The sequence below is a fragment of the Thamnophis sirtalis genome, unplaced genomic scaffold, assembly GCF_051295495.1.
Source record: "Thamnophis sirtalis isolate CommonGarterSnake01/CBP01778 unplaced genomic scaffold, rThaSir2_p1.2 scaffold_6, whole genome shotgun sequence".
Taxonomy (NCBI): Eukaryota; Metazoa; Chordata; class Lepidosauria; order Squamata; family Natricidae; genus Thamnophis; species Thamnophis sirtalis.
In genome coordinates, this window is record NW_028261386.1 from 111,855,038 (window position 1) to 111,869,363 (window position 14,326).

A 14,326-nucleotide genomic window follows, 5' to 3' on the forward strand; every position below is an offset into this window, starting at 1 on the left:
TTTTATATTATAATGAAATTTAGTAAAAATTGCACATATAAAAAGAGAAGTGGATTCATTGTGTAGTTCTTGTCCTATCATCCAAAACAAATTTCTAAATAAACTGGTCTTTTCTATCAATTTTTTAACTGACAATGTTTTTTTTTTAAATGCATTGATGGATAGATATGTATGGTTTTTTTAAAAAAAAAATCCCTTAATGGGGCAAAAACAGAGTAACTTTTACTTTAGTTAATAAATACTACAGTTGTCTCTTTTTGTAATTGTGGAGTTTTTTTGCCTACCATTACAAATGGCCTTATGATAATAGTCATGGTATATGAAATGATGTGAGAGCTCTTAAAAATTTCTAGCAAAAGACTGCCGTCTCCATGGGTGGTAACTGTTAGAATTACCTTAAACCACTACCTGTCTTCCATTACAATAGAAAAGGCCTTTAATCGATATAATCTTTTTTCCCCAAAAGATCAACTCCCCCCACTTTTTTTTTGCAAATCATTCATCCTAAAATAGAGCCCTACGCAGCTTTTGTGCATAACTTAATTCATTCTTCAAGACAAGTACAAAATTTGTCGCTGACATTTAGTGCCACACCACCAGCAATGGATAAAATGAACTAGTTAGCAATTTAACCTGTTGTGGTTTTTTTTTTCCTTCAAAAAAAAACCAAAACGCCGAAAAAAATATTCTGCCATCATGAGCAAATGGATAACATTTTATAAGAGGTTTATTTTTTTTACTTTCGCTGCCTATCCTTTCTTTCTTCAAGAAAAAAGTAAGACTGGCATTTTTTTTTTCTAGAGTTCTAAATCATCTTCTCGGCCTATTCCTTTAATGGTATAAAGTAAATGACTATCCAGAGGATAATTAGGCAGTGTGCTGTCGCTGCGTGTCAGGTCACAGCTGGATTTAGTCAGCATTAACCTTTGGGGAGAATTGGAATATCAGTATCATTTAAAATTAAAGACGTGTAAGCAGGCATTTCTAGAGATGTTAGAAAAGTAATTGTCTGTAAATTGTTTGACCTTGAGATTTAATTGCATGCACAACACATATTCTAGCAAGAACCCTGGACAGTCTTCATTCTCTCATACCTCCCTACCTCTCACTTTGCTGAACCCATTAAGCTACCTGTGGATTTTTCAGTAAAATATTAAAGATGGTTATATATGAAGCCTCAATGCTTTGAAGCAACAAAAAAAAAAGAGAGAGAGACTTCCAAATAAAAGGAAAAACGATGAAAGATAATGCTACAAACTTTCCTATTTGAATGTCCTTTTTTTCCATTTGCTTAAATTATTTTATATATGCCTACATTCTCATTTCCCTCCCCCCTCCTCTCTCTCTCTCTCTCTCTCTCTCTTTTATACATACCTCCTATTAAAGACCTGAGCTTTTTTTTTTTTTTTTGGAAAAAAAATTCCCTCCCGCTAACAAGTTTGCATATTATGCCTTATTCCCCTTTTCCCTAATGAGACAGCTTATGCTTTCAAAGTCCCTCAAGCTAGGCAAATCTCTCCACTGCCTCCACTGTTAATAATGAAACTTCATAATTATACAAATCCGAGGTGGCCAATCAGCTTTTCAGGCTGAGCCTTCGGGTACCTCATGCATTATTTATGTGGCACTTGAGTCTGTGAACTCACTTGCTCATATTAGAAGCCTAATTAATATTTAATCACATGTACAAAGGGCAAATGAAGCTGTGCTAGCCACCCAGCAGAGCGCGAGCCAAGGAATGGACAGGTGTTTGCTCAAAGACGGCAAATACACAAACATGCCTATTCACATAAACCGAGTATACAAATACCTACCAGACATGTATACTACATCTGATGCTCTGAGATCGAGGAATAGATTCAATAGTTATTGACTTTCGGCTAGAATGACGAGTATGGGGCACACTGCTCTCTTGCCAGGGCCAGCATCAAGAATCAATGTGGCGATTTAGAAAGGATGCTGAACTAAGGTTAGTGCTGAAACTCTCTGTCTTCCTTGGAACAAGACACTACCAAGCCAAAGGTACTTCCTAGTTATAAATCTCTGTGAAATTAGACTAATACATGAAAGGGCTACTGTTCACCATTACGATATGGGAGGGCTTCAGAATAACACATGGAAAGGCTATTGCTGATGTCGGGTAGAAAAATGAAAAATCATTAAGAACTTGCTCGAGCAGAGCAATACCAGCTTCCTCAAACAGAAGGCATGTTTCGCTTTTCAAAGGCTGCATTCCAAACCGTAGACGAAGCCACTGGAAAGAAGGAGCAGATCTGAATTTGATTAATTTAAATCCAATTAAAATTCAACAATGTTGCTTAAATACAACAAATCTGATTATTCCTTATGTCTTTAACAATTTTTTCCTTGCCGTTAATCGGCAGCTTTGGAGAGACTGAGCCAAATCCATTGTCTTGCAGAGTTGCAACCAACATTGTTCATCTCTTTTAAAAAGAAACCAAAATAACAAAATGTCAGAATAAGTCCACATCTCATTTTACAATTGGTGTTAGGAGACTCTTAAGAATTCATTTATGTGTTTTCTTGTTAAGGTTTCGGTCACAAGGTTGTGTGAAGAGTTCATGAGAACAAATCTAGTCATGAATACTAATGTTAAGATGAAGAATTATTTGAACATACATGAAAAGACATATGACTGTCTTAACTTATATGTGAAACTTGTGAGTTAGTAAATCATGACAACCAGTGGTGGGTAGCCTATTTTTTTACTACTGGTTTGGGTGCACTCATGTGCATGACACTTCTGACACTTCTGGGCATGTGCAGAAGCATCTGGGCGGATGGGCAGAGCCTCCCATTTATCCGAGCTGAACCAGGAGCAACCCACCCCTGATGCCAACTACAGCATTAATTTACTGAAATCCATCTTTTTTCATGGAAGATTTCAGAGAATGACTGAGACCATATGCAACATATTTGCCTTCCCTGAAAAATAGTTTACGTTAAATAGCAATTGCACTTAGACCTATATACCACTTCACAGTACTTTACAGCCCTCTCTAAGCGATTTATAAGCATATCCATAGTAGGGCATGTCAAAATTTTCAGCTTTCAATTTCCAAACATTAGGGTTGCTCAAAAGTTGTGATGTGCCTTGGGGTTTGTAAAGATATTTTGGTTACTTTAATATAAATTAAATGAGCTTGGTAAATAATGACATACATATCATAACTTTTTAACATTTTACTTGTTTCACAGCAGAGGGGGTTCCTACCAGTTCGCACCTATTCGGTAGAACTAGTTCGTCAAATCTACCGAACACCTCCATTTTTGGAAAAAAAAAATCCCACCCATTTTTCACATAAACGGGGACATTTTTGCTTTCCCCCAGCCCCATTGAAGCCTGCAGAGTGCTCCTGGGCGAGCACTCTGCAGGCTTCTTACTTACCTTTCGAAATCTTGTTGCGTCTTATACACTGGTGCGTGTTATAGTCCAAAAAATATGTTAGTGCTCCAGAGGTGGGTTCCTACCAGTTCGCACCTATTCGGTAGAACCGGTTCATCAAATCTACCGAACCGGTTAGAAGAGGTTCCACCAGTGGAGCCGGAAAGCAGGCCACACCTACAGAAGAGGTTCCAAAAATTTTTGAAACCCACCACTGGTCCTTAGATATGATTATTCTACACTATCATGCTCATATTTATAAAACTCAGTGCCTCTGTGAAAGGTGAGGATGACTACTGCGTTTGTGGTGCAATCAGAACATTGCGTGTGTTGAAGTTGTTTTAACGCAAACCAAAGATGCTTTTTAAAAAACAAGTTTACATCATATTCTTATGCATGCCAATGCTATGTGTGAGGTAATTTAAGGTGATTCTGACAAGTGTCATCGGCATCTTCATATCCGGTCACATGGGCGGCAAGCCACTCCCATCCGGTCACATGGGTGGCAAGCCACTCCCACAAAGGAGGCCACACCCACAGAGTAGGTTCAAACAATTTTTGAAACCCACCACTGTTTCACAGGCATATGTTTCTGAAGATATGTATTGGCATAAATACATAGATATAGATAAACCTTTGATTTTAGAATGCAGTAATGCAGGCTACATTTGCTGACTGCTGGTTCGGCAGTTCAATTCCCACCAGGCTCAATGTTGACTCAGCCTTCCATCCTTCGAAGGTTGTTAAAATGAGGACCCAGATTGTTCGGGGCAATATGCTGACTCTGTAAACTGCTTAGAGAGGGCTGTAAAGCACTGGGAAGTAGTATATAAGTCTAAGTGTTATTGCTATTTTCATCTGTGCAAGTAGATGGTCACTGATGATCACGCTATCCTTTGCTTTCTGTTAAAATAGAGGTCACCCCTTCCCTTAAAACAATTGGGAAGAATCCAATCAAGTTTACATTCTGCGTAAATTCTGAAAAGAAAAACATTCTTTCTTTTGGTATTCAATAGGTCCTCTCTCAGCCCTCATATAATTGAAATGCTTTATACATTAGCCCTCTGCATCAAAAGCCAATGGATGTTCCTACTGCAGATATATTTGTGTGTATATGTGCATACCCACATATGTATTCATGTTGATTGATAGGAGAGCTTTGAAATAATTTAGTAATATATATTGCTTAAGAGATATATTTTAACTTCTCACATGGTGTGGTAGCAGAAGTCCAGGGTGAATATTCCAAAATACCTTGAAATCTGAAAACTGGGCACATTTAAATTTGATCCTCAAACTGGACTATATTTTGCCATTTTTATCCAGTGATCTCCAAGGGTTACAATCAATACTTGGAGCTGAGAGCCCCAGTCTTGGGAAAAAGCTGAAAGAGAAGTATAAATACTTGTATTTTTCGGACTATAAGATGCACCTTTTGCCCCCCCTAAAAGAGCATGGAAATTTTAGTGCATCATACACTGAATACAGTTATTTTTGGCCTCCCAAAGCCCTACCTGTGCATCCCATTTTTGCAAAAATGGGACAAAAATGGGCCATTTTTTGACAAAACAGAGGCATATTTGCCTTCCCACAGCCCCCATAAGCACTCTACAGGCTTCAGCAGGGCGGGGGAAGGCAAAAACACCTCCATTTTTGCAAAAAAAAATCCCATTTTCCACCCGTTTTTCACATAAACGGGGACATTTTTGCTTTCCCCCAGCCCCATTGAAGCCTGCAGAGTGCTCCTGGGCGAGCACTCTACAGGCTTCTTACTTACCTTTCAAAATCTTGTTGCGTCTTATACACTGGTGCGTGTTATAGTCCAAAAAATATGTTAGTGCTCCAGAGGTGGGTTCCTACCAGTTCGCACCTATTCGGTAGAACCGGTTCGTCAAATCTACCAAACCGGTTAGAAGAGGTTCCACCAGTGGACCCGGAAAGCAGGCCACACCTACAGAAGAGGTTCCAAAAAATTTTGAAACCCACCACTGGTCCTTGGATATGATTATTCTACACTATCATGCTCATATTTATAAAACTCAGTGCCTCTGTGAAAGGTGAGGATGACTACTGCATTTGTGGTGCAATCAGAACATTGCGTGTGTTGAAGTTGCTTTAACGCAAACCAAAGATGCTTTTAAAAAAACAAGTTTACATCATATTCGTATGCATGCCAGTGCTGTGTGTGAGGTAATTTAAGGTGATTCTGACATGTGTCATCAGCATCTTCATATCCTGTCAGATGGGCGGCAAGCCATTCCCATCCCGTCACATGGGTGGCAAGCCACTCCCACAAAGGAGGCCACACCCACAGAGTAGGTTCAAACAATTTTTGAAACAAATTTTTGCTCTCTCTTTCCCCCCCCCTTCCCTCTCCCCACTCCTCTCTATCACACACACATTTATTATTTTTCTCACACCTACAAACACAGATACATTTTCATGCTGAGAACAGAGGAAGTTGAAATGGATTGAGGGACTGGGAGGAGACAAGTTATGACTGAAGTTGAAGAACAGTAGAAGAAAATGATGGCTAGCAGGACAAACTGGATTTGGCAGATTTGGCTGCTGAAGAAACCATAGTTTCAGATAGACTGAAGTCCATCAAAAAGACCATCAAAAATGAAGGACTACGCTTCAAATGATGAGTCTATCTAAGCAGAATTATTGAAAGAGAAAAGGAACCAAAGATCAATATTCTTCTGTGTACTTGTGGCTGCCAACCAAGCTTATCTGAAACCCTTTATTTTCTTTAAGAAGATCTTGGCTATAGCTAAGTACATAGCAATATTTTAGGGACACTAACCTCAGAAGAAGAATCACTTAGCAGACAGGGAAATAATTAATTGCGGGATGGCATATGCAACACATTAAAAAAATACAACTGTAGCCACAAGTATCTTCTTTACCATATCTTGTGCATAGCCTCTGGTAAAGATAAATTTCCTTTGAATCAAGATTGATTACTGGTGAATACAGGGTCACTTCCATATAATTCCCTTGACAACAATATGAAAGAAGTTTACTGCTGTCTTTTTCATGAAGCTTTTTGTAACTGTCTCAGTTACCCATAGTCCCACTATTATCCTTGTGTTAACCAGTTGTTATCCTGCTTAACTTTCTGAGATCAGGCAATGTTGGTTACCGCATTTTTCGGAGTATAAGACTCACTTTAGTTTTTGGGAAGGAAAAAATATTCTTGCATACCAGGTATTCATCTGGCTAGTGTCCTTAGTCCGGTCAGCCTTAGCACATACGTTTGCTGGTTTTGAGCGTGTGCATGCTTTTTATTGGGATACAAAACAGCTTCTAAAGCACAGCTGATCATAGGAGAGAGAAGCAATGAGAAAAGAAGGCAAAGCATGGAAGATTGCTTCACTTGTTAGAGCCTCATTAGAGCTGGAAAAAATCTTCGAAAAAGCTACATTCAGAGTATAAGACACACCCAAATTTTCAGCCTCTTTTAGGGGGTGGGAAACACATCTTATACTCCAAAAAATACCATAAATACTGTCATGCACTTAGGAATTCTTAGGGCTAAACCAAAATCGGCTTTAATGTGGGTTTTATATATTATTTCTATAATAAGAAAGCCTAAGAAGTCTTAAAAAATGTTTTTGGGGGAGGGAGCAAAATCTATCTTGTTTCCATATTCTTGATAAAAATAATTTCCCTCTAGTTACGACTTGCATTTTAACCAAAGTTCCCCTTCATGCTAATGGAAGTTGTATCTGAAATGCAAAGAGCATCTACAGAGAAATGAATTTAATTAGAACTGTTGCAGGGAGAAAAATGGTTCGGCTTTTTATTCCCTCTCTAAGAACCACCTTCTGCCCAGAATTCTTCACTACTGCTGAACAGGTAAAAAAAATAAAATAGATACATTCTCACAATTAACTTCATGTCAATTTCTCTGCCGGGAAAGATGTGCAATTCAGAGTTCTTATCTGTCCCTTGTTTAAATATTATTAAAAACAGGCAAAACTAGAGATTAATTTTATGTAGCATCTAAGGTAAAGAGTCAAAGTCAATACTGGAAAAGTCAATTGATGCCAAAGCATTTTCGAGAGGTGGACGATAATCTTTCTTCCCTTTTAAGATTCCTTTCCTAAGCAGATACATTTATTATTAGGATGGTTCAACGTTCTTCCAAATAAGTCCACAGAAGCTCCTGTGTCTTTTTTTCCTTGATGCCCATAGTTGCTTCTTTAACAATTAACTCCACATTCGCAGGCTTAACCATTCCACTTTGCTTTTTCCTAGCGAAGCAAAGTAGCGGTGCGTGTACACTTACACAGAAGCAGCTGAAAGTAGTTTATGGAGGAGCCACGCATACAGCTGCTTTAGCTATTTGAAGATTGCTTTGCATATGTTCCAGTGCATTCCAAACATCTCTTTCGGGGGAAAAGAGCCATGTTAGCAATAGTGCTTTACAGCCCTCTTTAAGGGTTTGCAGAGTCAGCATATTGCCCTCAACAATCTGGATCCTCATTTTACCGACCTCAAAAGGATGGAAGGATGGGTCAACCTTGAGCCGGTGAGGATCAAACTGCTGGCAGCTGGCAGTCAGCAGAAGTAGCCTGCAGGACTGGATTCTAACCACTGAGCCACCATGGCCCATATTCATAATTATACAAAGAAATATATTTCTGTTAGAAGAGGGGGAGGAACCTATCATGACAGACTACTGAGTGCTCAGTCTCTTGAGTTGGGGCAAAGGGTTGCTGAGTGACTTGGTGGGTTATGAGCAGACCAGGGACGTGCAATCACTAGAGGCAAGGGAGGCGTGGCCTCACCAGTCATGAGGAAAAGGAAAGGATTTTAAAGAATTTTTTTTAAATAATTAAAGCCAAGGTAGTTGCTGCCAGATTCACAATGACTTGGAACAGTGCTTTGTGTTAACCATAGGAGGAGGCCAGAGAACTAGGGGCCTCTTTTGCATAAGGAATTTTTTGCCTTTTAAGAGTTAAGCAAGGGTTAACAAGCAAAAAAATTCCTTATGCAAATGAAACACGTATTCTCTCGCCTCCTGTAGAGGGCATTTTTAGAGGCATTTTAGAGTTCTCTGGGAGCAACTAGCTCAGTCTGACAGAGCTCTGGCCTTTCATGAGGGGAGGGCAGGGCAGGGCAGGGAGAAGCAGAGTTGAAATCGTCTCTGAAACAGCTGGAAAAGGTGTGTGTGTGGGGAGGGGGGAGGAATTCAGAAAGTTTGATTGGAAGGCAGCAGGGGAAAGGGGGTATGGCAGAGGAGCTGCTTTCAAGCCTTTGGAAAATATATCCAATCCAACTTCTGTGTTTGTGTTTGAGAGTGAGTGAATGAGAGAGGGATCGAAGTTCTCTGTGTGCGTGTGTCTGTTTGAGAGAGGGGGGAGGGAAGGAGGGAGAGAGGGAGGAAGGAGGGGGAGGGAAAAGAAAAAGAGTGGGAAAACTTATTTTGCAAGGGGGAAAAATGCTGTCGCTTTAAATCAGAACTGAGCATGCCTGGCTGTGGAATTCTGGGAGTTGAAGTCCACAAGTCTAAAAAGTGCCTCACCAGGCCTAAAGCTGACCCCATGTCACTGGAGCAGACTCAATGTCATCACTTTCTCCATGTTCTGCTACTCCTGGAGAGCTACCGTGTTTTTCTGAAAATTAGACAGGGTCTTATTTTCTTTTGACCCCCAAGATAAGTGCTTGGCCTTATTTTTGGGGAGGGCTTATTATTTTTGAGGTGCAGGAGGCGGTGAGCGTGGTCACCTCATGGCTGCTGCTGTGTTGCAATATTTTCAAGTAGAGCTTATTTTCGGGGGAGAGCTTATTTTAGCACATGCTAAAACAGGGTAGTTCTTGTAGATTCTTCCCCTAATACCGAAGTTCTACTATCTCAAGCCAAGGTGGCGCAGTGGTTAAATGCAGCACTGCAAGCTACTGCTAGATCAGCAGTTCAGCGGTTCAAATCCCACCGGCTCAGGGTTGACTCAGCCTTCCATCCTTCCGAGGTGGGTAAAATGAGGATCCAGATTGTTGGGGGCAATATGCTGACTCTCTGTAAACCGCTTAGAGAGGGCTGAAAGCCCTATGAAGCGGTATATAAGTCTACTGCTATTGCTATTGCTATCTCATAGGTTAGGTGGGGTGGATATAACCTTTCTTTTCATATTAGTTGCATCCTCTGCTTCAGTGACTGAGAATTCAGACTTTAGGATTTTTTTTAAGGCATATTAGCTGGACTGACTTTAACACAATGCTTTTGTCAAATACATGTACCAGTGTCGTTATCATAAAGCACATAGAGTAGCTTATTGAAAGCCACAAGAAGTTTGAAAAAATATTACGCTTAATCATATTTGAATCTTTACATCTGCATCTGTGCTTTTTGTGGCTCAAAGGCCCTAAGCCCTAAATACCACAGGGGCTGTTGTTTTATCATTGCTCACACAAAGCACAGAAAAGGCAGAAGCACAGTGACTTATTACGGCAGTAAGAAATATATTAGTTTGCTCTTTTCTGTTACCCTGCATGTGGTGTTTCAATGACAGTTCTGAACAGAATAAGGATTACATGAAAGAAAAAAGTTTAAAAATTGAACTCCCATTAAAAAAAAATTTTAAGTGTCTTTTGTCATATTCGGTGCATGTCCTTTTACCTGGGAACCATGCTTAAAACAGGACTTAAGAAACCTTATCTGGAAGTCTATTGTATTACAAAGTTTTAAAACCTTATTAACATAAAATGCTGGCGTAGTAACCCTAACCACTGAAAACATTATTAATCAAATATATTGCATGATTAGTGTCCTGGATCATTACTATAATGCATCTTTTAATGGATTGAGCCAGAATACAATTTTTTTCTCATAGAAATGCTAAGTCAAACTTCCCAGAAGAAACATCAAGTATTGACAATTATAATTACCCGGTAGCTACATATCCCACTCTCGTACCCAAACATGTAATGAATTTATACTCAATTTTCACAAGTTTTACTTCACTCTTTGCTACAGATGAAGTAGGAGAAACCCTTAAAGGCAGCGCTTAGAAACTGTTGGAGATATCATCTGTGTCATGACTGAACTCTGCCGGAGTCATAAGATGTAGAGAGAGATAACATATACACATGCCAACATTATTACTCTTGATAGGGACATGTTAGTTCTACAAATTAAGGGTTAGAAAAATGACCACCAGATATATTAGGGTTCTATAGGAGAGTCATCACAGAGACCATTTTCAGCTTCCTTCTCCTTATCTTCATAATGCTCTGTACAGAGATGAAAAATCCTGAGGGGAGAGCTGTGGGGATTAATTTATTCAAGGAAGCAACGGTTGCTGAGCATATTCAAGAGGTGGGGGAAAGTTTAAAAATGACTATCACACAATGCATGCTTTGGTTTCTTTCATATATTCAAAGAAAACAAAAGGATTGTATGACCAGAAATTAGGTCCCAGGACGGCTTATTTCTCCTCCAATAAAATATTACCAGGTTAGATAACAGTCAACGGGTTCTATTAGATTAATAAACAAACAAACAAAAAAAGACAATCTATTCTTGACGAGTTATATTCAGATGAAACAGTATTGTTTAAAATGCTTTGCATCTGATTGGGCACACATGGTGAAACCAGCAATGCCTCAGCGCAAAGATACATGGAAAGTATCTCAAAAGATAGAACCAGCCAAAAATCTGAAAGCTGAAAGATAAATGTACACATACACAGAAGGCCCAGTGCCTCTAATTAACTAACACAAGAGACTTCGCTTAGCTTTAGTCTAACCTATTATGGTTAAAATCAATATTATGCATACAAGAGAGCAAGGAGCAAGATTCTAATTTTATGCTCCAAATAAAAATAGCATTTCAATAATACACATTTTAGGAGAATGGTGTGTGTGTGTGTGTGTGTGTGTGTGTGTGTGTGTATGTATATGTATGTATGTATATGTATGTATGTATGTGTGTACGTACGTACGTACGTACATACATACATACATACATACATACATACATACATACATACATATATATATATATATATATATATATATATACCATTTAAAAAAACCTATTTTCTTGTCTGAATTCAAAAATGATTGACTAGTGCATGGATATCAAATAATAAATAAAATAGTCCTGGTGGCTGAAAGACTCCTGAATAAAGAGAAAATTATTTTTGGATTTCCTTTTTCATCAGATATGAAATACTCTGAAACGCCACCACTATAATTTGATAAAAAGCTTGATATCTCCAAATGAAAATAGGACTCAGCACTTTCATTTTTTTTCTGTCTCTAAAGGACGCTTGGTAAACAGATTTTCAAAAAATGAAAATCTCAGGCATAAAGGTGGAAGTAATGAAGCAAGTTTAAATATGCGCTGACCTTTGAAATGAACTGCAATCCATGTTGTTTGGCCAGGATCTGGCTGTGTCCTGTCTCCACTCATTTCCAGAGTGTAAAAGACTTGGGTAATAGAGCAGCTCTGCCCTCTGGTGGAAGCTGACAGTCATCGCTGCAAGAAGCATCTGAAAAAACCATAGCCCTGATGCTCTGAAATATAAAACAAAGAATTTCCGATCAGGGATTTTTGAAACGATGAGATCCTTGGCTCGGGTATGAAGCTTTCTTTCTTTTTCTGAACAAGGAGATTCTTCCTCTGTTGGAACAAACAAAATTTAGGACTTGCCTATCTGAAGAAATAGATAAAAACAAAAGAACGGTTTAAGAAAGCCCAGTTAATTCTTTTGCTAGTTATGCAATATCTCCTTTCAATGACACGTCTTAGTATTTAAAGGGGAACTTAGTAGGATGCAAAAATAACAGCTAGCACAAACTATTATTTCTTTAACTCTTTAACAATTACTTCTTTCCCCTAATATCAAAATTATATTGGCAGCTTAACGGTTGGTACAACAACTAAAATATGTCTTATTGGTCTTTTTTCTTTTTAAGTATTAGATTTTTAGGGCATTTTCTATACATTTTTCCAAGTTTTTTTTCTTCTCTTTGAAGTTTTAAGATGGAAAAAAGCAAAGGATAGACAAGAACTTTCTCCCCATTTAGCCTCATTAAGGTCACTTTCATGAATAGCTGTTAGCCAAAATATCCTGCTCGGTCTCTTCTACCTTTAGAAGGCCCATCATCTTCCCTGTCATTGCTCTCGGAAGATGAGAACTAATAAGCTAATACCACTCTTATTGTAAGATTACAGTAACAGAATCTTGAAAGTCTCTAATGTTACACACACACACACAAACTTCATTTATCTTCATGAAAACTAGAGAATGTTATGCCTGAGATGCTTTCTCAGATTACATTTCTGCACTGATTCAGATTTCTTTTATAGGAATGTCCTCTTGGTTGTGCTTCTCCCTGTTCATCAAGACTGTTCTTTCTTCCCATTATATGTGCATTATCAGTGGTTCTGAAATCAAGCTTGTGAAACACTGTCCTAAATGCCTATGGCTTATGCAGGTGTTGTTAAGAAGAGCCGAGGTGGCGCAGTGGTTATGGTGCAGTACTGCAGGCCACTTCAGCTGACTGCTATCTGCAGTTCAGCGGTTCAAATCTCACCGGCTCAAGGTTGACTCAGCCTTCCATCCTTCCGAGGTGGGTGAAATGAGGACCCAGACTGTGGGGGCAATATGCTGACTCTGTAAACCGCCTAGAGAGGGCTGAAAGCCCTATGAAGCGGTATATAAGTCTAACTGCTATTGCTATTGTTATTTCAGTCCTGTGGGGAATAAGCTATCTTCAGTGCAAAGAATGGGACATAACCTACTGTTGTTTTATAGTAGGGACAGACAGTGTACTACATTGCTTTTTAATTATTTCATGTATGAAATAAGGGCATCAAGTTGTACAATGACTCTGGATGCTATGTAATAAAAACCATCAACCAAATACAGATAATATTACTGGAAAATCCCAAACATCCAGAAAAAAAGAACTACCCCAGCCCCATCAAGTTATAAAGGACTTTGTCATTCATTCAATCCAAGGTTTGGCAAAAGAGTCAAGATGGATAAAATATATGCCTCCACAAAACTCTGTGCTTCTATGTCTTAAGAACAATAGTTGTGATAATGTTGAAGGAAGAGGAGAGGTGAGTTGTTTTCCCCTGAAAAATAGTTATAGATAATATAGAACATCTTTTGTACTCTATTTTGGAACACCAACTTTCTTCCCAATGATGGCCATTTCGATTGCGCATCTAAAGATTTTTTATTTTATTATTTTTATTATCTATTCATTTATTTTATCTGAAACATTTATATAGCCACCCATCTTATATTGAATTCTGGGTGGCTCCCAATCAACAATTAAAATAATATCAATCATAAAACAGAATAGTATGCATATCTATTAAACCATAAATATTTAAAAAACTGGTGCCAAAGTTAATTTCCACACGTAGTCCCTCCTTAAAACATCTAGCTCACCTCACCCTATCCCAGTGTTTGGGGAGAAAGCCAGATCTTAGGTCTTTTTCAGCAAGCTAGGAGAATATAGGCCAGTGATCGCTAACCATTTTCTAACCATGTGCCAAAATTGTGTGTGCGGGTGCTGTCATGCACACATGTGTGCCCATCCACCTGTGCATGCACGCATGGAAACCCTCCCCCATGCATGAGCGCATAACCCCCTGTGCAGGGGGGAGTTTTTGCTCTCCCCAGGCTCTGTGCTGGGGAGGGAGAAAAATGGCCCAACAGGAAGTTCAGGAACAAACTTCCAGTTGGCCCATTGGGGCTGTTTTTCACCCTCCCCAGGCTCCAGAAGCTTTCCTGATGGCTGGTGAGGGCGAAAACAGCCTCCCCTGGACCTCTGAAAGGCCGAAAATTAGCTGGCTGGTGCGTCGGAGCTAAGGGCTGCCGTGCCAGCAAATATGGCTCTGAGTGTCACCTGTGGCACACATGCCATTGGTTCACCATCATGGACCAGGCC

At 39.2% G+C, this 14,326-nt stretch overlaps 1 long non-coding RNA gene across 1 annotated transcript; it reads right to left on the reverse strand.

Moving 5' to 3' along the window:
• Positions 1–719: 719 nt before the first annotated feature.
• On the reverse strand, positions 720–11,929 carry LOC148045159 (uncharacterized). The gene is made up of 3 exons (XR_015697180.1): positions 11,765–11,929; positions 4,619–4,790; positions 720–924 (listed from the first exon to the last, which is right to left on the reverse strand). It is a non-coding gene; the product is annotated as an uncharacterized LOC148045159 (long non-coding RNA).
• Between the last annotated feature and the right edge of the window lie 2,397 nt (positions 11,930–14,326).